Source organism: Heloderma suspectum, chromosome 13 (assembly GCF_057233095.1).
Source record: "Heloderma suspectum isolate Gila_16-S chromosome 13, 16-S_ref, whole genome shotgun sequence".
Classification (NCBI taxonomy): domain Eukaryota; kingdom Metazoa; phylum Chordata; class Lepidosauria; order Squamata; family Helodermatidae; genus Heloderma; species Heloderma suspectum.
This window is the reverse complement of record NC_139470.1, coordinates 348,706-373,208: the sequence shown is the minus strand read 5'-3', so window position 1 is coordinate 373,208 and position 24,503 is coordinate 348,706. Positions and strand designations below refer to the sequence as shown.

At 49.9% G+C, this 24,503-nt stretch overlaps 1 long non-coding RNA gene across 1 annotated transcript in view; it reads left to right on the top strand.

Moving 5' to 3' along the window:
* Positions 1-2,435: 2,435 nt before the first annotated feature.
* Positions 2,436-24,503, top strand: part of LOC146335865 (uncharacterized) — a 36,363-nt gene continuing 14,295 nt past the window's right edge. The window contains exons 1-2 of the long non-coding RNA XR_014785808.1: positions 2,436-3,023; positions 3,110-3,389. This is a non-coding gene — a long non-coding RNA (uncharacterized LOC146335865). The remainder of the gene's footprint in view (positions 3,024-3,109; positions 3,390-24,503) is intronic.

Sequence of the window (24,503 nt, the reverse complement as noted above, 5' to 3'; positions counted from 1 at the left end):
TCCCCCTCAAACAAACCATGCCACCTAAATTCGGACAAAACGGCAAGCTGCGTCCAGGCAAGTAATTAAGGAAATCATGCCCAGGATTCTATGATAAGCTGTCATGGCTGTGACAAAGCCCTACTTCTGATTTAGTTCCACAGTGCCCCATAGAGCATCTGGTCAGCTAGCTTCCTGCTGGGCAAACTGAATACTTTTACCTAGCCTTATCTCACTTTTTGTCATCCCAAATCCGAACAACTTGGGCTTTTGAGATATAAATTACCTATTGGCTGGAACCACCTTCTTAATGGCTGTAATTTCTGGATTTGCTAGCTGGACCACTGACATCAGAAATGGAAGCTATTGCATTTACTGCCCATTGTACACATGAGAAAAACTGAGGAAGAAAGCAACTTGTCCAAAGTTATGCAGTGAGGTAGGGCTAGAACTGAGATGCGAACCCAGCTGGTGTGTGGGCCACTGCCCTCTCTAAGTTCACAAAGGGGGGTGGTCCCTATTTTTCTCTGCTGCTCCCATAGATGGGGGGCGGCGGCTCTTTCATCCCATTCCTCCAGGACAGAAAGGTTTCCAGGGACTTCCAAAGTTTTAAACCCCCCTGCCAGTGGAGGGGGGGAGTTCGTTCCCCTGAAGCAGGCCTGGGGTCCCAATCCGCCCTCCCGGGTAAACCAGCAGGCCACAGCCCCTTACCACCAACCACCAATTGTCGGGTGGGTTCCCGGCTTTTGTGCAGCAGCTCCTTTTGCATCACCAGCCCTCCGCCACCCCCCACGCTTCTAACAGGTTGAGATGCCTCTCCTGAGGTTTCTTCGCTGGCAGGAAAAGCTTCCAGCTGCTTCTGGTAATCCTGCCTCTGCCTGCTGAGAGCTTCCCTTTAACAGAGTCCAGCCCCCAGGATGGAAAACACTCTGCTGCCCTTCTCAGTGCCCCCCCCCCCCGTCACCCGCCTGCCTTGGGGCCCTGCGCCATGGTGGGAGCTGACGGAGGCTCCAGCCAGTCACGGAGGGAGAGCCCGGCGACCCCTTCTTCACTGAGGACTAGCACCTTGTGCAAGCATGCAGCTGCACTTGAACCGGGAGAGATGATAGCGCTCTTCAAGTACTTGAGAGGTTGTCACAGAGAGGAAGGCCAGCATCTCTTCTTGATCCTCCCAAAATGCAGGACACGGAATCATGGGCTCAAGTTGCAGGAAGCCAGATTCCGGCTGAACATCAGGAAACACTTCCTGCCTGTCAGAGCAATACGACAATGGGGCCCAGTCCCGAGGGAGGCGGTGGGCTCCCCCCCACTGGAGGCCTTCGAGACGAGGGTGGACAGCCACCTGTCTGACTGCACTGAGCAGGGGTTGGACTCGATGGCCTGCAGGCCCCTTCCAGCCCCGCTATTCTGTGATTCTACGCCGCCTCCGCACCACGGGGGCCCTTCGGGACGGCCTGCCTGGCTGCTCGGTCCCTCTCTGGCCTCGCTCCCCTGCAGCAGAGAGGCCGCTCCGGCCCTACGGCTGCTGGGCCGGCGACTGCCCTTCCTGCCACCGCCCTCCGTCTGCCGCATTCGGGGAGAGCGGACGCTGCTTCCGGGGAGGGCAGGAAGAAGCGGCGCGGCGCGTCCCCGCGGCCACGCTGCGAGAACCGAGGCCCGCGTCGCTCCGGGCAGGGCGCAGGAGGCGCTCAGCGCCCCGGCCGCGCGGGGAGCGAAGAGCGGCCGCCCCTGTGGAGCGCTGGGCGCAGGGGCGGGGCGCTCGCGCTCAGCCGCGGCGGACGTGGGGGCAGGGGCGGCGCGAGCAGCCGACTGGGCGGGGCGATCGCAGCGGCGTGGCAGCGCCCTTGTTCGGGGGGCCGATAGCGGGGCTGCTCCCGGGGCGCGGGCCGAGATCTCTGGCCGAGCTGCGGAGTTCCAGGATGCGCCCCAGGCGCTGCAGGCCCTGGCCGTGCCGCGGGGGCGGGGAGTCCTGGTCCAGTTGGGGGGTGCACTGGCCCTGTTGCTCTGCTGGCGGGTCCTGCCTGCTGTGCCCTCCCCGCAGCCTTGAAGAGCGGAACCTCCGCGTGGGGGGCGGGGGAGCCTGGTGTGCCCCTCACCTGTCTTTGCTGCTCGCCTCCCGGGCCTGGAGTGCAAAGGCCCCCCTCCCGCTGACTAAACGACGATGAGGAACGCGCACAGGGTGGGACACCTCTGGCAAGGCTGGTGAGGGAGTCCAGGCTTTGCAGGTGGGGAGGTCTTCAGCGGTCGAGCAGGCTGCAGTGCTCAGCCTTGGCCACCAGAGGGTGCCCTAGGGAAAGCTATATAGTCCTGTGCTGGCTGCCGAGAAGAGCAGGCTGCAGTGCTCAGCCTTGGCCACCAGAGGGTGCCCTAGGGAAAGCTATATAGTCCTGTGCTGGCTGCCGAGAAGAGCAGGCTGCAGTGCTCAGCCTTGGCCACCAGAGGGTACCCTAGGGAAAGCTATATAGTCCTGTGCTGGCTGCCGAGAAGAGCAGGCTGCAGTGCTCAGCCTTGGCCACCAGAGGGTGCCCTAGGGAAAGCTATATAGTCCTGTGCTGGCTGCCGAGAAGAGCAGGCTGCAGTGCTCAGCCTTGGCCACCAGAGGGTGCCCTAGGGAAAGCTATATAGTCCTGTGCTGGCTGCCGAGAAGAGCAGGCTGCAGTGCTCAGCCTTGGCCACCAGAGGGTGCCCTAGGGAAAGCTATATAGTCCTGTGCTGGCTGCCGAGAAGAGCAGGCTGCAGTGCTCAGCCTTGGCCACCAGAGGGTGCCCTAGGGAAAGCTATATAGTCCTGTGCTGGCTGCCGAGAAGAGCAGGCTGCAGTGCTCAGCCTTGGCCACCAGAGGGTGCCCTAGGGAAAGCTATATAGTCCTGTGCTGGCTGCCGAGAAGAGCAGGCTGCAGTGCTCAGCCTTGGCCAGCACAGGGTGCCCTAGTATAAGTTAGATCTAGAGAGATTGTTTCCCTGAAGCAGGCCTGGGATCCCAATCCAGCCCTCTGGCGTTCCTTAGCAGGCCACATCCCCTTACTGCCAGCCACCGATTGTCAGGTAGGTTCCTGGCTTTTGTGCAGTTTTTCCTTTTCCGCCACCCGCCCTCCTCCCACCCCTTCTAAATGGTTGAAATGCCTTTCCAGAGGCTTCGTTGCTGGCAGGAAGAGCTTTCAGCGGCTCCTTTTGATAATTTCCTTCCCCCTCCTCCCTTCACCGATGCAATGAATATGGACTTGAGCACACTCCGGGAGAGAGCAGAGGACAGGAAGGCCTGGTGTGCTATGGTCCACAGCGTCACGAAGAGTCAGACGCAACGACTGAACAACAACAAGCCTCCTGGATAGCTACTCGCCCCCTCCCACCGTGGAGGTAACTGCGAAGACATGTCCTGCTCTTCATTAGCCCTAACAACAACCTTGTGAGGTAGTTCATTGTTACCTTATTTACCCATTGTAGTGGGGGGGGGGCTGACCTCAGGAAAACTACATTTGACACTTTCACTGATGGCAGATGTTGGAGAAATGGTGCCTTGGAGGGAGGGAGCTTCCTATGGCTGTGTTCTTCCAAACATGTTTTGACTCTGCAGCTTCGGAATAAAGTGGCAGGAGTCTGTTTCTTTTCTTTCTGAACAGCTGTTGCAAGGCCTTGGTAGAGGGCCACATCCTACAAAAATATCCCCTAAAACCACTCCTCTGTTTCCAAGTGGCAGTTGGAAGGCCTTGGGCTGGGGTGGATTCTGTTAAATGGGACCCACATGAAGCCCCTGCAGGTGTCAGGACTGCCCTGCAAACCCATTGCAGGAGCTGGCCTGGGACGCCAGCACCCAGGAGGCCCGTCCTTCGATCTGGAGGGCTCTTGCAAGGCAGAGGGAGAGGTAATGGTCCGTGTGGTTTTATTCTGATACTGTGTCACTACTGGTGTGGTATTTGCATGCTTTCATGTATCTGGAAATCATCAAAGTTCTCCCTTTTCATCCCATAAGTTTGTTCTGGAAAAGCCCCCCTGCACATAGAATCATAGATCATAGAATAGTAGGGTTGGAAGGGGCCTACAAGGCCATCAAGTCCAACCCCCTGCTCAATGCAGGAATCCAAGTCAGAGCATCCCTGACGGATGGCTGTCCAGCCTTGTCTTGAATGCCTCCACCTCCCTAGGGAATGGGTTCCATTGTCGTATTGCTCTAACAGTCAGGAAGTTTTTCCTGAGGTTCAGCCGGAATGTTCAGCTTCCTGTAACTTGAGCCCATTATTCCGTGTCCTGTACTCTGGGATGATCAAGAAGAGATCCTGGCCTTCTTCTCTGTGACAACCTTTCAAGTACTTGAAGAGTGCTATCATATCTCCCCTCAGTCTTCTCTTCTCAAGGCTAAACATGCCCAGTTCTTTCAGTCTCTCTTCACAGGGCTTTGTTTCCAGTCCCCTGATCATCTTTGTTGCCCTCCTCTGAACCCTCTCCAGTTTGTCTGAATCCTTCTTAAAGTATGGTGCCCAGAACTGGACACAGTACTCCAGATGAGGCCTAACCAGTGCTGAGTAGAGGGGAACTAGTACTTCCCGGGATTTGGAAGCGATGCTTCTATGAATGCAGCCCAAAATAGCATTGGCCTTTTTTGCAGCCACATCACATAGTTGGCTCATTTTCAGCTTGTGATCGACAACAATTCCAAGATCTTTCTCGCTTGTAGCGTTGTTGAGTCACATATCCCCCGTCTTGTAACTGTGCATTTGGTTTCTTTTTCCTAGGTGCAGAACTTGGCATTTCTCCCAATGAAATGTCATTCTGTTGTTTTCTGCCCAGCGCTCCAGTCTATCCAGATCACTTTGAATTTTGTTTCTGTCTTCCAAAGTATTAGCTATCCCGGCCAATTTTGAGTCATCTGCAAATGTGATCAGCATTCCCTGCACCTTCTCCTCCAAGTCGTTCATAAACATGTTGAAGAGCACTGGGCCCAGGACTGAGCCCTGCGGTACCCCGCTCGTTACCTCTCCCCAGGTTGAGAAGGTCCCATTGATAAGCACTCTTTGAGTCCGATTCTGTAGCCAACTGTGGATCCACCGGATCGTTGTTTCATCTAGCCCACTTTGAGCTCGTTTGCTCATCAGGATATCATGGGGTACTTTGTCGAAAGCTTTGCTGAAGTCGATGTATATGATGTCTACAGCATTCCCACGGTCTACAAGGGAGTTTACTTGATCAAAAAATGAGATCAGATTCATCTGGCAGGCCTTGTTTTTGACAAATCCATGTTGGCTTTGAGTAATCACGGCATTGTTTTCAAGGTCCTTCCAGATGGATTGCTTTACGATCTGCTCCAGAATTTTCCCAGGGATTGATGTCAGACTGACTGGTCTGTAGTTCCCAGGTTCCTCCTTTTTACCCTTTTTGAAGAGAGGGACAACGTTAGCCCTCCTCCAGTCATCTGGCACTTCCCCCGTCCTCCATGATTTCTCAAAGAGAATAGACAGCGGTTCTGAGAGTTCTTCTGCCAGTTCCTTTATTCCTCTAGGGTGCAGTTCATCTGGCCCTGTAGATTTGAACTCATTCAAAGTAATTAGGTGTTCCTTGACCATATGCCTATCGATCTCAAGCTGCAATCCTGTCCCTTCAGCCTGTACCTCACTTTTGCCAGGGGGTCATAGACCCTCTTTTGGGAGAAGACTGAGCCAAAGTAGGAATTGAGCACCTCTGCCTTGTCTTTGTCATCTGTTACGTTTTGCCATCCTTATTTAATAGCTGAACCACCATTTCTTTCCTCTGCCTTTTACTATGCACGTAGCTGAAGAAAGCCTTTTTGTTGTTTTTAGCATCCCACGCTAATCTCAGCTCGTTCTCAGCTTTAGCCTTCCTGACGCCATGCCTGCAATTCTGTGCTACCTGCCTGTACTCTTCCTTTGTTACTTGGCCTTCTTTCCACTTCCTATATGTGTCCTTTTTTGTTTTCAGGTCATCCCTAAGCTTTTTGTGAAGCCACATTGGCTTCTTCTGTTGTCTTCCACCTTTTCTTCTTGTTGGAATTGTTTGTGATTGTGCCTTGAGAATTTCCTTTTTCAAAAGCTCCCACCCATCTTGGACTCCTTTTCAAGTTACCGTTGCTTGCCATGGGACCTTACTGATCATTGTTCTGAGTTTATTAAAATCAGCTTTCCTAAAATCCAGGGTACGCGTTTGACTACACTCGGCTTTTGCTTCCCTTAGAACCAAGAACTCAAGTACAACATGGTCACTTTCCCCCAGAGTTCCTGTAACTGCTACTTGATCCACTAAGTTATCTCTGTTGGTTAGGATCAAGTCAAGGCTAGCCGATCCTCTAGTTCCTTCCTCTACTTTCTGTAGGAGGAAGTTATCTGCCACACAAGTCAGGAATTCCCTGGAGGGGCCATGTTTTGCAGAATTTGTCTCCCAACAAATATTGGGGAAATTGAAGTCCCCCATTACTACTACATCATGCTTCCTTAAAACATTGGCTGTTTGCTTTTCAAAAGTTTCATCCTCGTCTTCTCCTTGGTTGGGTGGCCGGTAGTAGACTCTGACCACCAGGTTCCTTTTATTAATTTCTCCATTTCTTTTGATCCTGATGCTCTCGATGGGGCTACCAAGCTCATCCTCCTGTATTTCTGTGCAGAGATATTTATTTTTCACATACAGTGCAACCCCACCTCCCTTTCTGTTCCTCCTGTTCTTTTTGAACACGTTATAACCTTCAATTGCTGTATTCCAGTCATGAGAGTCATCCCACCAAGTCTCAGTTACACCTATCAAGTCATAATTTCCCTCCTGTATCAAGAGTTCAAGTTCGTTCTGTTTGTTTCCCATACTCTGGGCATTAGTATATAGACCTCGAAGACCATGTGCTTCATAGTCTGGCTTTCTTCCTACAAGTGTCTGAAGACTATTATTGGGCGCTATCAGAGCTGTTCTCTCCATTGCAGTGCATACGCCTACGTCCATTGTTACCCCCAACATTCCATCTCCCTTCCCCGTAGTGTAGCAGCCATATCGGGGGTCAGACTAAGTAGCCTCATGCAGTCTCATGCTTCATGTTCTTGCTGAGCTCTTTCTCCCTTGAATATATTATTGTAAGCTGATGAGACACAGGAATTCCTTGTCTTGTCAAAGGTCATACAATTGTATATCTTGTTCTCTGCTGTTCTCTTCTGTTCTCTCCTTATCATGGCTACCCTATAACCCAGTTCTTGTATTATAAACAATGGTGCTAGGAGAAGAAATGTTGAGAACTGCAACCCCACGCGGGAGGGGGAGGCGGAGTCGTTTCATATGTGTCGCAATGTCTATAAAACCAATGTGCTGATGTATTTTGGGGCTTCTGGCTCTTTGGAAATGATTCCAGCCTTAAGCCCGCGCGTTAAATAAAGAATCTCTTTTTCCTTCACTCCGTGGTCTCTCTGACTCTGGGTTCTGCAACATAAATGGTGCCGTGACTCGGATGTGGCAGGCTGTGAGACAGAGAGGTGGCAGTTGCCTGCTCTTAATCGCCGCACTGGGAAGACGAGCTCGGCGCATGCCTCCCTTTCTTGGCGCCACCGACCTTTTTGTCGAGAGAATGGGAGAAAGCCTGCACCGGGATCGCCCAAACGGCAGCGAGCAGCAAGAGAACCTTGGGAAGCGGAGGAAGGAACTTGAGCCCTGCCTGTATCGCAGCTGCAATTGAGTTGAAACCCACACTGGAAGCCTTCAGGAGAAAGGCAAGTATATGGGAAAAAGAGGGCCCCGCCTTTAGGGAGAAAGGCCACTGGGCAGAAAAAAAGAGGGCCCCGCCTTATGAAGAAGGTCAGTGTTGGTGGTATACGTATACAAAAAGAACCTACTCCTTGCGGGTAGAAGGGGGGGCCTGATCACACCCCCAAGTGGGCGCCAGTACCCAGCACGCCAGTACTCAGTAGGAAGGTGAGGAAGCTGGGGAAGCCGCTTTCCGCTCTGGTAAAAAGTGGGAAAAGTGGGTGGCAGGGACATATGGATGCAGTGGAGAGACTGATGATTGTGTGAGTGGCTACTGCGGTTTCTGACGCATACCGTTGACCGTCCGGGTGCCCAGGCCAGTAGCAAAGTGCGTGGTGTGTAAAATCCTCTTGTGTCGGCCAGTGAGACCCCTTACTCACTGACCAATTTCCATTCCCTAATTGTGTCTGTCTTCAATTTAGGAGGGAGGCTATGGGTGGTGGGGGAAGCAAACCTTGCACCCCCTTGGAATGTATGCTAGCAAATTTTAAGAAAGGTTTTAGTAGAGATTATGGGGACCCCCCATGAATCCTCAACGGTTGCAGACTTTGTATGAAATAGAGTGGCCGTCTTTTGGTGTAGGATGGCCTACTAAAGGCTCTTTAGAGCCCAGCAAAATCAGCCGTGTATATGCCATTGTGGTTGGGAGACCTGGGCACCCCGACCAATTTCCCTACATAAACCTGTGAGATTCCATAGTCCGCGCTTCTCCTCCATGGCTAAAGAAATGCCTAGAATCCCAGGCAAAAGTTTTGGTGCTCAGAAAAGAAAAATTGGCCAAAAAGAAATTACAACCAGTGTTAGAAGCCCCGTGTGAAGATCTGGCAGAGCTAACGGCGTTTCCACCTGCTTATGCCCTGCTTCCACCACGGGCCCATGTTACTGTAAGACCGCCCCGTCGAGATCCAGATCCTGTGGCTCCTGAGCCCCTGCCATCCCCCCTACAGAGGCATTGCCCCTCACTTTGACTTAGAACTGTCGCCATCAGTTTCAAGCCCCACCGGCAGTAATTCGCCGATTTCAGCTACGGTCCTCAACTCCCAGATATTGTCTGCCGAGACTTTCTTCTCTACGGGATCGGGAGGTTCCCCTCTTACACCTCAATCAGCATTAATAAAAGAAACTGAAGAATTAAAGTGTTGGGCAGAAGATTTAATAAAATCGACAGTGACCCTTAAAAAGATGTGTTCTCACAAAAAAAAAGAGGAGGCGAGCTCATTTACTGCTCATCAGTCATCATCTACTGCTCAAGACTTGCACCCCCTTAAGATGTATGTCCCCCCCCCAAAAAAAAAGGAAAAAGGTTTTTTTTTTAAAAAAGATTCAGAATAGAGAGAGAAAACAGCAAAAAGCTCAAGGTCGAGCTAAGAGAAAAAAAAGAACAAGATCTGAGGCTGTTAATTAGAGAAATGTTGCAGGACAGCCTGGCTTTTAACAAAGCGTGGGAGCGTGACAGTGTAAGGCCGAAGAAGTAGCTGTTAGCCTAGCGCGCCGAGAGGGGGGGCAGGAAAATTGCCCACAGCATTCTGAGTTGTGCAACATCATCACCTTGCCTAATTGAGATGAAATCCCTAAGAAATAGAAACTGAAAATGAAGACCCAGAAGATGAAGGCAAAATAGAAAATAAAGGTGAAGAATCAGCCCCCAGAGCACAGACTAGACCCCTCTTCGAGTGAAAAGTGTGCCATAAGACTGGCCCAAAGCAGAATGAAGCAGAAAGACCATGTTGAAGATCTCTGTCAAGGTAGCCGTGTTTAGCTTTGAACTGTGTTAAAATTGCATAGAGCCTGTAGCTACTGACCATCAGCTATATGATTTTCCCTGATGTTCACCCGGAATCTGGCTTCTTGTAACTTGTGCCCATGATTCCATGTCCTGCAGTCTGGGATGATGGAGGAGAGATAGAATCATAGAATCATAGAATAGTAGGGTTGGAAGGGGCCTACAAGGCCATCGAGTCCAACCCCCTGCTCAGTGCAGGAATCCAAGTCAGAGCATCCCTGACAAATGGCTGTCCAGCCTCGTCTTGAAGGCCTCCAGTGTGGGAGAGCCCACCACCTCCCCAGGTAATTGGTTCCATTGCCGTATTGCTCTGACACTCAGGAAGTTTTTCCTGATGTTCAGTCGGAATCTGGCTTCCTGTAACTTGAGCCCATTATTCCGTGTCCTGCACTCTGGGATGATCAAGAAGAGATCCTGGCCTTCTTCTCTGTGACAACCTTTCAAGTACTTGAAGAGTGCTATCATATCTCCCCTCAGTCTTCTCTTCTCAAGGCTAAACATGCCCAGTTCTTTCAGTCTCTCTTCATAGGGCTTTGTTTCCAGTCCCCTGATCATCTTTGTTGCCCTCCTTTGAACCCTCTCCAGCTTGTCTGCATCCTTCTTAAAGTGTGGTGCCCAGAACTGGACACAGTACTCCAGATGAGGCCTAACCAGTGCTGAGTAGAGGGGAACTAGTACTTCCCGGGATTTGGAAGCGATGCTTCTATGAATGCAGCCCAAAATAGCATTTGCCTTTTTTGCAGCCACATCACACTGTTGGCTCATATTCAGCTTGTGATCGACGACAATTCCAAGATCCTTCTCGCTCGTAGTGTGGTTGAGCCACGTATCCCCCATCTTGTAACTGTGCATTTGGTTTCTTTTTCCTAGGTGCAGAACTTGGCATTTGTCCCTATTAAATGCCATTCTGTTGTTTTCTGCCCAGCACTCCAGTCTATCCAGATCACTTTGAATTTTGTTTCTGTCTTCCAAAGTATTAGCTATCCCTCCCAATTTTGTGTCATCTGCAAATTTGATCAGCATTCCCTGCACCTCCTCCTCCAAGTCATTAATAAAAATGTTGAAGAGCACTGGGCCCAGGACTGAGCCCTGCGGTACCCCACTCGTTACCTCTCCCCAGCTTGAGAAGGTCCCATTGATAAGCACTCTTTGAGTCCGATTCTGTAGCCAACTGTGGATCCACCGGATCGTTGTTTCATCTAGCCCACTTCGAGCTAGTTTGCTCATCAGGATATCATGGGGCACTTTGTCGAAAGCTTTGCTGAAGTCGAGGTATATGATGTCTACAGCATTCCCACGGTCTACAAGGGAGGTGACTTGATCAAAAAATGAGATCAGATTTGTCTGGCAGGACTTGTTTTTGACAAATCCATGTTGGCTTCGAGTAATCACGGCATTGTTGTCAAGGTGCTTCCAGATGGATTGCTTTATGATCTGCTCCAGAATTTTCCCAGGGATTGATGTCAGACTGACTGGTCTGTAGTTCCCAGGTTCCTCCTTTTTACCCTTTTTGAAGATAGGGACAACGTTAGCCCTCCTCCAGTCATCTGGCACTTCCCCTGTCCTCCATGATTTCTCAAAGAGAATAGACAGCGGTTCTGAGAGTTCTTCTGCCAGTTCCTTTATGACTCTAGGATGCAGTTCATCTGGCCCTGGAGATTTGAACTCATTCAAAGTAATGAGGTGTTCCTTGACCATATGCCTGTCGATCTCAAGCTGCAATCCTGCCCCTTCAGCCTGTACTTCGCCTTTGCCAGGGGGGTCATAGACCCTCTTTTGGGAGAAGACTGAGCCAAAGTAGGAATTGAGCACCTCTGCCTTTTCTTTGACCTCTGTTATCATTTTGCCATCCTTATTTAATAGCTGAACAACCATTTCTTTCCTCTGCCTTTTACTATGCACGTAGCTGAAGAAAGCCTTTTTGTTGTTTTTAGCATCCCTCGCTAACCTCACCTCGTTCTCCGCTTTAGCCTTCCTGACGCCATCCCTGCAATTCTGTGCTACCTGCCTGTACTCTTCCTTTGTTACTTGGCCTTCTTTCCACTTCCTATATGTGTCCTTTTTTGTTTTCAGGTCATCCCTAAGCTTTTTGTGAAGCCACATTGGCTTCTTCTGTTTTCTTCCACCTTTTCTTCTTGTTGGAATTGTTTGTGATTGTGCATTGAGAATTTCCTTTTTTAAAAGTTCCCACCCATCTTGGACTCCTTTTCTCGCTAGCATTGCTTGCCATGGGACCTTACTGATCATTGTTCTGAGTTTATTAAAATCAGCTTTCCTAAAATCCAGGGTACGCGTTTGAGTACACTCGGCTTTTGCTTCCCTTAGAACCAAAAACTCAAGTACAACATGGTCGCTTTCCCCCAGAGTTCCTGTAACTGCTACTTTATCCACTAAGTCATCTCTGTTGGTTAGGATCAAGTCAAGGATAGCCGATCCTCTAGTTCCTTCCTCTACTTTCTGTAGGAGGAAGTTATCCGCCACACAAGTCAGGAATTTCCTGGAGGGGCCATGTTTTGCAGAATTTGTCTCCCAACAAATATCGGGGAAATTGAAGTCCCCCATTACTACTACATCATGCTTCCTTAAAACATTGGCTATTTGCTTTTCAAAAGTTTCATCCTTGTCTTCTCCTTGATTGGGTGGCCGGTAGTAGACTCCGACCACCAGGTTCCTTTTATTCTTTGCTCCATTTATTTCAACCCAGATGCTCTCGATGGGGCTACCAAGCTCCTCCTCCTGTATTTCTGTGCAGAGATATGTATTTTTCACATACAGTGCAACCCCGCCTCCCTTTCTGTTCCTCCTGTTCTTTTTGAACAAGTTATATCCTTCAACTGCTGTATTCCAGTCATGAGAGTCATCCCACCAAGTCTCAGTTATACCTATCAAGTCATAATTTCCCTCCTGTATTAAGAGTTCAAGTTCGTTCTGTTTGTTTCCCATACTCTGGGCATTAGTATACAGACATCGAAGACCATGTGCTTCATAGTCTGGCTTTCTTCCTACCTGTGTCTGAAGACTATTATTGGACGCTATCAGAGCTGTTCTCTCCATTGCAGTGCATGCGCCTACGTCCATTGTTACCCCCAACATTACATCTCCCTTCCCCGTAGGATTCAGTTTAAAGCCCTCCTGATGAAGTTCTTCATGCTGTGGCCAAACACATTCTTCCCAGCCTTTGTGAGGTGCAACCCATCCCTAGCCAACAGCCCATCTTCCAGGAAGTATAGCCCGTGGTCCCAGAATCCAAATCTCTCTCGTCGGCACCACCTTCGTAGCCAGTCATTCACCCGGAGTATTTTTCGTTCCCTTTCTATCCCTCTTCTAACTACTGGAAGGATGGATGAGAAAACTATCTGGGCCCCAAAGTTCTTGAGTTTCCTTCCCAAAGCTTCAAAGTCTGACGTGATCTCTTCGTAGCTCCGCTTGGCGGTATCATTTGTTCCCACATGGATGAGAAGAAAGGGATACCTGTCAGTGGGCTTTATGAGTGCAGGCAACCTTTCAGTCACGTCTCTAATCTGTCCTCCCGGGAGACAACATACCTGGCGAGTCCACGGGTCTTCGCGACATACTTGGGTCTCGATCCCACGCAGCAAGGAGTCTCCCACTACTACCACTCTTCTCTTCTTCTTCTTGTAGGCCTGGGTTTCATCGCCTCTGTTTGACTGACCTTTAGCCTCTTGCTCACTCTCATGCAGGTTCCCCTGTGATTCTTCCTCTGCAGGCTGTCCTCCAGTCTCATCTGCAAGTACCTGGAATCGGTTCCACAGCTCCACCGCTTCCACTGGTGCAGAGTGTCGTCTAGTTCTTCTTCTCCTAACTGTCACCGTTTTCCAAGGAGTATCCTCTACTCCATTTTTCTTCACCTCAGCATTTCCCACTGCCTCATCTTGCTGTTGCTCTTCAAGCTTGTGGTCTGCCCTTTGCTGCTGTAGTTCCCCCATTCTGTCCAAGAACTCTTCGTGTTCTCTTATTCCCCGGAGGGTTGACAGTCGCCGCTCCAGTCCACTTACTTTTTCCTCCAGCAGCGTGATCAACTTGCACTTGTTGCAGGTGTAGGCCATGTTGTTCTCAGGCAAGAAAACAAACATTGCACACACCTTGCAGGTCACCACCACTGGAGAGTCTTGTCCTTCCATAGCCTCTTTTCCCTTTTTGTGTCTAGCTTTGTGATTGTTCTAGACTAGCCTGTGCCTGCTCCTCTACTCAGTAGAGGTTAAAAGCAGAGTCCCACTGGTGTGGAAGTGTGTGTTACAAGACAAATAAATGAAAAAAAGTTAGTAAAATAAAATAAAATAAAATAAAATAAAAAAAATGTTAGGGGCCTCCCCCTTGACCTCCCCTGCCGAACTCCCCTGGCCAACTCCTGTTTGCTCCCCCTGTTCGCTCGCTCTCTGGGAGCTTGCCTGCTTCTGTAGTCCCTGGACCAGCTGGAGCAGCTTGCTCTGCTCTGCTCTGCTCAGCTGGGAGGCGGGAAACAGACTGAAGCTTCCCGCCCAGTCAGCTGCTGGGAGTACTCAGGCCACACCCCTCCAATTCAGTTGGAGCTCTCAGAAGCTCCTGGTGAGCTCACAGCCAGTCAGAAGGATAAAGGGCAGCGCCCTGGGCTTCCTGCAACCCACTTACCTCTTAGCCTCTGTCTCCTTTGTCTCCTTTGTCTCTTCAACCACTGCAACTCCCCTGGCCAACTCCTGTTTGCTCCCCCTGTTCGCTCGCTCTGTTCACTCGCTCTCTGGGAGCTTGCCTGCTTCTGTAGTCCCTGGACCAGCTGGAGCAGCTTGCTCTGCTCTGCTCTGCTCAGCTGGGAGGCGGGAAACAGACTGAAGCTTCCCGCCCAGTCAGCTGCTGGGAGTACTCAGGCCACACCCCTCCAATTCAGTTGGAGCTCTCAGAAGCTCCTGGTGAGCTCACAGCCAGTCAGAAGGATAAAGGGCAGCGCCCTGGGCTTCCTGCAACCCACTTACCTCTTAGCCTCTGTCTCCTTTGTCTCCTTTGTCTCTTCAACCACTGCAACTCCCCTGGCCAACTCCTGTTTGCTCCCCCTGTTCGCTCGCTCTGTTCGCTCGCTCTCTGGGAGCTTGCCTGCTTCTGTAGTCCCTGGACCAGCTGGAGCAGCTTGCTCTGCTCTGCTCTGCTCAGCTGGGAGGCGGGAAACAAGATCCTGGCCTTCCTCTCAGGGACAACCTTTCAAGTACTTGAAGAGCACTATCCTATCTCCCCTCAGTCTTCTCAAGGCTAAACAAGCCCAGTTCTTTCAGTCTCTCTTCATAGGGCTTTGTTTCCAGTCCCCTGATCATCTTGGTTGCCCTCCTCTGAACTTCGAGTAATCACTGCTTTGTGAAAAAAACATGTTTTTAATTGTGGCGGAAGCTCATTAAAGAGGGGGCATGGCGGAGTTCCCTAGTAAGGGAGTTCCACAGAGTGGGGGCCACCACAGAGAAGGCCTTCTCCTTCGTCCTCACCAGCTTAGCTGTCCTGGCTGATGGGACAGAGAGAAGGCCATCTGAGGCTGATCTTGTTAAGTGGCCTGTCTGGTGTTGCTGGAGGTGCTCCTTGAGGTAGGCTGGGCCGGAACCATATAGGGTTTAAAGGTCAAAACCAACACCTTGAATTTGGCCCGGAAAACAACTGGTAACCAGTGCAACTCCTTCAGCACTGGAGTGATGTGATCTTGCCGGCAGCTGCCTTTAATCAGGCGAGCCGCCATGTTCTGTACCAGCTGCAGCTTCCGAACTGTCTTCAAGGGTAACCCCAAGTAGAGCGCATTACAGTAGTCTAAATGAGAGAAGACCAGGGCATGTACTACCGATGGGAGCAGATTGTTGGAAAGGTAGCGGCGCAGCCGCCGTATCAGATGGAGTTGGTACAGCACTGTCCAGCTCACAGCTGACACCTGAGCCTCCATGGACAGCTGGGAGTCTAAAATGACCCCCAGGCTGTGGACCTGGTGTTTCAAGGGTAGCCGTACCCCATTCAACACCAGGTCAGCATCCCCCAACCTCCTCTGGTCTTCCACCAAAAGTACCTCGGTCTTGTCAGAGTCCAGCTTCAGCTTATTCCTCCCCATCCAGCCACTCACCATCTCCAGACATTTTATTTATTTATTTAATTATTTCATTTCTATACCGCCCAATAGCTGAAGCTCTCTGGGCGGTTCACAAAAATTAAAACCAAACAACACACAATAAAACAATTTAAAATATATAGAACATTAAAACCACAATATAACAATACAACCACAATAAAACCTAGCAGCAGTGCAGGAGTTTAAAATACAGATTTAAAACAGCAAGGATAAAAATTTAGAAAGCTAAAAAAGAAAGACATTTGGTCAGGGACTCTACCACCATCTGTGGTGAAGCTTTAAACGAGAGATAGAGCTGTGTGTCATCCGCATATTGATGACACTGCACCCCAAACCTCCTGATGATAGCCCCCAGCGGCTTCACATAGATGTTAAACAGCACTGGGGAGAGGATGGAACCCTGTGGCACCCCACAAGTGAGCGGCCATGGGTCTGAAACCTCCTCTCCCAGTGCTACCCTCTGGTACCTGCTGGAGAGGAAGGACATGAACCACCGCAATACAGTGTCTCCAATGCCCAACCCCTCCAGGTGGTCCAGGAGGATACCATGGTCAATGGTATCAAAAGCTGCTGAGAGGTTGAGGAGAACAAGGAAGGAGCATTTGCCCCTATCTAGAGCCTTCCTCATATCCACCAAGGCGACCAAGGCCATTTCTGTCCCATACCTAGGCCTGAAGCCCGACTGAAATGGATCTAGATAATCGGTTTCTTCCAAGTGTGCCTTCAACTGCATCGCCACTACCCGCTCAATCACCTTGCCCCAAAATGGCAGATTTGAGACTGGGCGAAAGTTGTTCAGAACTTGGAGATCCAAGGAGGGCTTCTTTAAGAGTGGTCTTATCGCTGCCTCCTTGAGGGCTGATGGTATCACTCCCTCCTCAAGGGAGGCATTCACCACTGCCCTGATCCCCTCACCCAATCTCTCTCTGCAGCCCATAATGAGCCAAGATGGGCAAGGATCAAGTAAGCAGGTGGTCGGTCTTACACATGAAAGCACTTTGTCCACTTCATCAGAAGGAAGAAGCTGGAACCAATCCCACAAAACCGGTTTGCCACAGACTACCTCTTGCTCACTAACTGTATCCACAGCGCACGGAATAACACTCCTAATCCAATCAAATTTATCTGCAAAGTGCCTTGCCAAGGCCTCACAGGAGGCCTTAGAATGCTCCAGCAGTTCCGGAGCCACTGGACCGACCAGACTCTGGACCACTTGGAACAGCCTCCTGGGACAGCACTCTGCAGACGTGATAGAGGCAGCATAATATTCCTTTTTTGCTGCCTTCACTGCCATGTGATAGGCTGAAGCTACAGCTCTAGCCTGTGTCTGATCATCTTTGGGGGGAGACTTCCGCCACCGGCGCTCTAGCCATCTCACCTCCTGTTTCAGAGCTCATAACTGCAGATTGAACCATGGTGCAGTCCCAGCACTGTTCAGGGGGAGAGGGTGTTTCGGAGCCACCCGATCTAATGCCCTAGTGATTACGGCATTCCAGCCACCCACCAGGGTCTTGACCAAGTGGTCGGTGGTGTGCTCCAGAGAATTCCCAAGCGTGTTCAGGAATCCATTCGGATCCATAAGACACCTGGGGCAGACCATTTTAATGGGTCCTCCACCCCTGCGGAGGGGTTGTGGAACCGAGAAGTCCAACGTCACCAGATAGTGATCTGACCATGACAAGGGGGTGGTGGATATACCCCCGACTTCCAGATCACTCCCCGCTTCTCCAGAAACAAACACAAGATCTAGCGCATGACCGGCTACATGGGTGAGCCCAGTTGGAATAGGGTGCAGCTCCCAGGAAGCCATGGTCTCCATGAAGTCCCGAGGTGCCCCCGTGAGGATGGCCTCTGAATGTACGTTGAAGTCCCCCAACACCAATAAGTTAGGGGACTGCACACGCACATCAGAGACCACCTCAAGCACCTTGGCCAGGGAGTCAGTTGTGCAGCGGGGTGGATGGTACACAAGCAGAATCCCCAGACTGCCCTTTGGGCCCAACCTCCAGTACATACACTCAGCAGCCTTGGTATCCTGGAGAGGGGGTCTGGTGAAGACGAAGGACTTTCAGTAGATAACAGCCACTTCCCCATCTCCAGCCCTTGGCTGCTGCGTGTACGAAAACCCGGCTGGGCACATGGCCGCTAGAGTTGGAGCAGTGGCCTCAGCCAGCCAGGTCTCCGTAATACATGCCAGGTCTGCACCCTCATCCAGGATCATGTCATGGATGAGGGATGTTTTCTGGTTAACAGACCTGGCATTGCAAAGCAGCAAACGAAGGCCAGAGGATGGAGTCACGTCTCCCCCAGCCATCCTTTGGCTCTGGACAGGCCCGGAACAGGGGATGGATATTACACATCTCTCCCTTGTTCCTCTTACCCAGCATGGCCTGTCCCTAACGCCCCGCCAGCACCTGCTGCCCAGCCTCGGTATGTTCTGGCCCCCAACACTCCCCCCATTGCCTCCATCAGATGGACACATGCCCCCTTGCTCCCGCCTATCAGGCAGGCTACCCACCCCTAAAAACACAACAGAATCCCCCCCAACCCAACCCACCCCCCACCAACAATTTTTAAAAAAATCCCCTTTAAAAATATTGCCAGGCAGGAGTTCGTCGTGGTGGTGGTGGTGGCGGCAGCGGCGGCACAGTGGCGGCAGCAGGCACGCCCTCTTCCCTGGGGGGGGGTGTGGTGGTGGTGGTGGTGGTGGTGGTGGTGGTGGTGGTGGCGGCGGCGGCAGCGGCTTCCCCTGCAGACCCTGGCTCTCCCAGGCCACCTCAGCCAGCCAGCTTATATAGCCCCTCCAGGAAGGGGCAGGTGGAAGCAGTCAGCAAGCTGGCTCGGTACCCGGGGGCCTGGTCCTGCAGGGACTGGCGGTCTGCCGGGCAGAAGTCCATGGGGAAGAACTGGCGGTGGTGGTGGCAGCCGCCATGGCAGGCACAGTAGCCACAGCAGGCACAGCAGCAGCAGGCACACCCTCTTCCTCTGGTGGTGGTGGTGGCTGACCCTGCAGCTCATGATGGCTGCAATTTGGGCAGATTGCGCAAATTATAGCTCAGATTAGCATAATCTGCATGAATTGTGCCTGTAATTTGAACCAATTATGCAACTTTTTGCAAATTGCAGGTGTAATGTATGCAACTTTCAATTTCCGCAAATTATGACCAAGACGATGGATCATGGTATCCTTCTGGGTAGGCTGTCTTGAGTGGAGATGAGAGGATAGTTTTGTGTTTCAAAAAAAAAACCACGTCCCTGGCATTCCGTGAAACTGCATAGCTCAGCTTGCAAAAGCAAGTCAAATCTGGTGTGCTGTGGAAGTCTGGTGAGCCCAGAAAGGGCCTGATTTCCCTGAGACAGACATCCCTAGCCAAGATGCATCCATCTAATAAGGAGAGGATGTATGGCTGTGTCCAGGCATTTAAAAATTCCTCTTTGGGAGAAGGGCAGGGTCAACCTGTGCCAGGAGAGGTGTCGGAGTATGCAATCCTGCTTGTCTTCTTGTACCTTTGCCAGGAGAAGGACAGGGGACCTGCAACCCTATTGACTGTCTTGGACATCTTAGCGGTTTTCAGTGCCGTCGATCATGGTATCCTTCTGGGTAGGCTGTCTTGGGTTGGGAAGCGAAGTAGTGCATTGAGAGGGTTCTGGCCCTGCCTAGACAGCTGCTTAGAGAAGGTGCAGGTAGGGGGCTACTGATCTGTCCTGTGGCAGTTTTACTATAGGAACCTCAAGGCTCTATTTGACCCCCATCCTTTTCAACATCTACAGGAAACCGCTGGGAGAGGTTATCCGGTGATGCGGACCGAGGCATCGCTAATGACACCTAGCTATGACTCTCCTTCTCAGCTAATAGAGATGAGGCAGTTGAAGCTCTAGACAGTGCCTGGGCAGGATAGTGGGCTGGATGAGGGCCAACAGACTGAGATTCAGTCCAGGCAACACAGAAATAGTTTGCAGCCGGTTCATCTGTCCGGTGAAGTGACATTCACCCTGTTCTGAAGGTGGGTGGGACACACACCTTCTGAAGGGTGAGGTCTGTAATTTGGGGTGGTCTTGGGCCCACCATTGTCTATAGACGCACAGATGCCCTGAGGGCCTCAGAGTGGCTTTTTATTAGATTAGGCTCCGGATGGGCATCTCCAGTTGTTTTGGCCTACAACCCCCATGATCCCTCACCACTGGCTAGGCTGGCTGGAGCTGATGGGGATTGTAGGCTGAAACAACTTGAGGTTGGCCTGTCCAAGTAGAGCCTCATGAGGACAGAGACCCCTCTTCAGACAGCTGAAAATCAAGGTCAAATGTAACACAACATGGGCTTCGACTCTGGCCACACATTTATTTAATTTGCATTTGCATTTGCATTTTATTTGTATTTCTTTGCTTTTTATTTACTGCACTTTTAATCCACCCAATAATAAAGTTCTTTCGGTGGTGTACCATATATGAAAAATATAAAATCAAATATTAAAGCAGACTTAAACCAATACAGAATAAAACCAGCAGCAAAGATTCAAACAAAGATACTAAACTAAAACTAGCAGGAAAGTAAAGCACTAAAATCACTATTGGGTTAATAACAATAACAATAATTGTTAACTACAAACCATTACTTTAACAGGCAGTCCTCTGAGTTGCTGAGGCTGCCTGTGCCTCTATGGGGAATGACAGACCCAAGACTACCCCCAAACTACAAACCTCCCCCTTCAGCAGGTGCATTTCCCACCCCCCACCCCAGAACAAGGTGAATGTCACTTAACTGGTTGTCATGTTGTGTGAACCCATCCACTGAAGATAGGAGACATGTCAAAATGAGTGATTTTGCCAAAGACAGATCATTGCAAAGGAAAGGGTGGCGGAAGATGGTTTGGAGGGAGACAACTAGTGCTGTGCTGAAAATTTCAATGCTTCCATTTTCAGCATACCATGAGGGGGTGAGGGCGAAATGAAAACTCTGATAAAAGATGCTGGGGAGGTGAGGATTTCAATAACTGTCTCCTTGGGGAGGAAGACAGGATTTCTGCTTAGGCAGTGCCTGAGGAATCTTCTATTTTTCTATTTATTGTTTACTTTAAAAACACCCCCTGCTCTTTGAGCAGCCCAGGCCTTTATAGAGAAATTTCTCCAGCCTGACAGCTCTTTCTGAACTCTCATGAGACCACGTGACCTCACCCTCTTCTATAGGCATTCAGGAAGTGTTCCTGGGCTGCAGAAGCTTCTCTGAAGAGCAAGAATACAAGGGGCCTTTAGAGCTTTAGCAAAGCTCTGTTCCTCCTTGCAACAACATATAAAAAGCAAGATGAGTTTTTCTAAAGCTCCAAAAGTCCCATTTGTTTTTGTTTGCCCAGGACTCCAGAAGCTTCTGCAAGCCAGGAGTCCTTCCTGAATGCCTGTTGGAGAGGGAGAGGTCACGTGGTCTCAGGAGTTCAAGAAGTGCTGCCAGGCTGGAGAAGCCTGTCTCTAAAGAGTCTTGTGCTGGGAAAATTTTTCAAATACCCCCCTCCCCCGCAGAAAGAAGATCCTTCAGCCACCGCCCAAACTTATAAAGCCCAGTCCCCATCCCCAAGGCAAAAATGTCCTCTGCCAGTCAGGGGAAAACCGGCAGAGGCAGGAAATAAAGGCCAGCTATAAAGGACATTAAAGAATGGGGGAGATTGCAGTAAGAGAAAGGGAGTTGATGGAACATCATTTTCCAAACTCTTATCCTTCAACGGCCATTTATCTGCTTTGGTACACAGCATAATAAAAACACTGACTGGTGCTCTGGGGTGATTTTGTTTCAGCTTCCGAATTGGAGGTGAGGGACTTTGTGCCTAAGTGAACAAACGCATAATCAGCTCCACCTGGTGCTGCAACACTTGTTATTGGATTTGCAGCAAACCTGTCAATGCTATTTGAAATTCTTTTGAGATGCCACTATGAATATGTTACTGTGCTAAGTCCTGTGAAGGAACAGTCCTTATTGTATCTCTTTCCATATTTCTCAAGTTTTCTCTCATGTTCCCAGGATTTCTAAATTGCAGATCATATACATGTGTTCATAAGAGCTGGAACACAGAGGAGGCACCTTGGCTTACTTTTGAGAAGTTTGGTACTGTCAAAAAAGGAGCCAAAAGGAATATCATTCTGTATGGGAACAAATTTAAATGGAGGTGGAGCAAGATGTGTGGGACTCAGCTGCCTGTTTTAATAGAGCAGAAATGGACATCTAAGGCTCTTCCTTCAAATCTACATGAGTATAAAGGCATTATTACTCTGGCTATTTTATCTTCAGCTTTCCCAGTATTCCTAGCACAGAGGGGGTTGTTGATTTCACCACTATCTTTCCATGGCTGTGTGACCCGCAAATCGCCTCCCTAATTAGTCACTGCCATGTTAAAATTTATTAGGATTGAACTGGGTGTTGTCCGAACCCAGCAAAGCCAACTCATCGTGGGTTGCAGGAAATGGTGAGCGATCGCATCCACCAGTCCCAACCTGGTCCCTGTTTCCTGAGCAGTCAGTGGGTAATCTGTGCTCACTTGGCCCTGACAACTCAGAAAAAGGGGACCAGATTGCCCCCTTAGCAAGGTGATTCTCAGGCTTTGAACTGACACTTGGGGGGTCCCCAGTTTCCATTGCAGACTTCCCCGAGTCTGTAGTAATTCCTTTCAAGACAGATAAGAGCCCACCCAATTTCCGCAGCTCCTGTTACTGCAAATCCTGAAGTGGCAGCATCATAAGTTTGTGTGGTGGTATGACTTTATCCTCTGTGGAAGGGTAGTTCCTGTTGCTGGAACAGGAGAATGTGGGCCCAACTTCATGTGGCTGTGATTTCCCGACTCTCTCCTTTCCGTGTTCATATGCCTCAGTTTTCCCTTCCTGGGGTATAGTTTGCTGGCTGTTGGGGATTCAAAGACTGCTGTGCCTCCTCTGATGCCCTGGGGTCTGTCTCCGTGCACAAGATCCCTGCACCAAACCCTTGACAAGTTTTCTAAAATTTCTTCTCCTTTGAATTTCTTTTGGAAAGCAATTTATTTTCTATCAAATTGAATGAGAATGGCTGAAAAATGTGCAGGGTGAATTTTTGGCACAGCTCTTGTACTGCAGGTGGGAACTGGGGGAAACTATGCAAATAAGCCAGTCTCAAACCAAGGAGGTTATTGGTTTGCTGTATATCCAGTGCCACATGCTGGTAGAGTAGGTTGAAAGGAATTTATGCTCGTTAAAGTAGGCACAAAATCCATCACCTTCAATGTTGAACCTGGAACAAAATCAACCCAAATATAATTATTTATTAAAAGGTTTTATAAGCTGCCTTTCAGGACATTGCCCTCCCAAGGCGGCTCACAATGTTTAATGGTTTGATTTAGAAAATCACATAAAATTACAAAAACAACACAAGGGTCTCGTGGTACCTGAAAGACTAACAAATTGGTTCTGGCATAAGCTTTCGTGGACTATAGCCATGCACTCCATGCATCTGAAGAAATGGGCTATAGTCTGCCAGAATAGATGTGTTAGTCTTTAAAGTGCCACAAGGATTCTTTGTTGTTTTTGCTGCAACAGACTACCATGGTTACCCTTCTGGATAACATTACAAGGTAGTGTTTAATTATTCTGCACATAATATATGCTGAATTTAGAAATGTTTGTTCTACCCCAATCCCTTCCCTCCTCATTCAGTTATGCTCTTTTTTTTCCACCCCACCCCCAATCTACCATGGCTTGTCTCTCCTGCTTTGGACATAATTCTGTCCTCCTTGGCTCCCTCTTCGGGCACCTATGGTACTGACCTTTACCAGCGACAGAGAACAAGGTCTGAAGAGGATGGCAGGAGAGGAGAGTGTTCCCAGCTGCCAGTGCAAGTTGGAGAGAGAAGCAGCAAGAGATCTAGGAAGAGTGGAGAGATTTGCCTGCGAAGGACCTTGAAGTTAAGACAGGAAGTGGCAGGGAGGGAGTGCAAAGGCAAGCTTAGCAGTAGGTGGGATTATTTTGGATGATGCATTCCGACATTCCCTAAGTCACCCCAAAATATAGGTAGTTAAGTGAGGGATTTAAACTGCCTCAACTGGCACCACCACCACCCATTCCAGCAGGCTGTACAGAGGGAGATCAGAGGGGAAAGAGAGCCATTCCACCAGCCCAGCTGAAAGATGACTTCATGATTTCCTCTTCCCTCCCCACCCTTTTCCCTTGAGTATTGTGCCTGTGTAGATTGTAAGAGGCCAATCTAATTGTACAGATGTTTTTTAAAGTCCATTGCAAAAGACTGAAACAGAAAGAATGCCCACGTCATATCTTTGAAAACAAATCCTGAATTGTGTTTCCTGTTCAGTTTAGCACCATGATTGTGCTGGGCTATGATGATGATGGTGGTGGTGACCTGCAAGGTGTTGTTTTCTTGCCTGAAAACAACATGGCCTACACCTGCAACAAGTGCAAGTTGATCACACTGCTGGAAGAAAAAGTAAGTGAACTGGAGCAGCGACTGTTGACCCTCCAGGGAATAAGAGAACATGAAGAGTTCTTGGACAGAATGGGGGAACTACAGCAGCAAAGGGAAGACCAGAAGCTTGAAGAGCAACAGCAAGATGAGGCAGAAGTGGGAAATGCTGAGGTGAAGAAAAATGGAGTAGAGGATGCTCCTTGGAAAAGGGTGACAGGAGAAGAACAACTAGACACCACTCTGCACCAGTGGAAGCAGTGGAGCTGTAGAACCGATTCCAGGTATTTGTGGATGAGACTGGAGGACAGCCTGCAGAGGAAGAATCACAGGGGAACCTACATGAGAGTGAGCAAGAGGCTGAAGGTCAGTCAAACAGAGGTGATGAAACCCAGGCATACAACAACAAGAAGAGAAGAGTGGTAGTAGTGGGAGACTCCTTGCTGAGTGGGATTGAGACCCAAGTATGTCACGAAGACCCATGGACTCACCAGGTATGTTGTC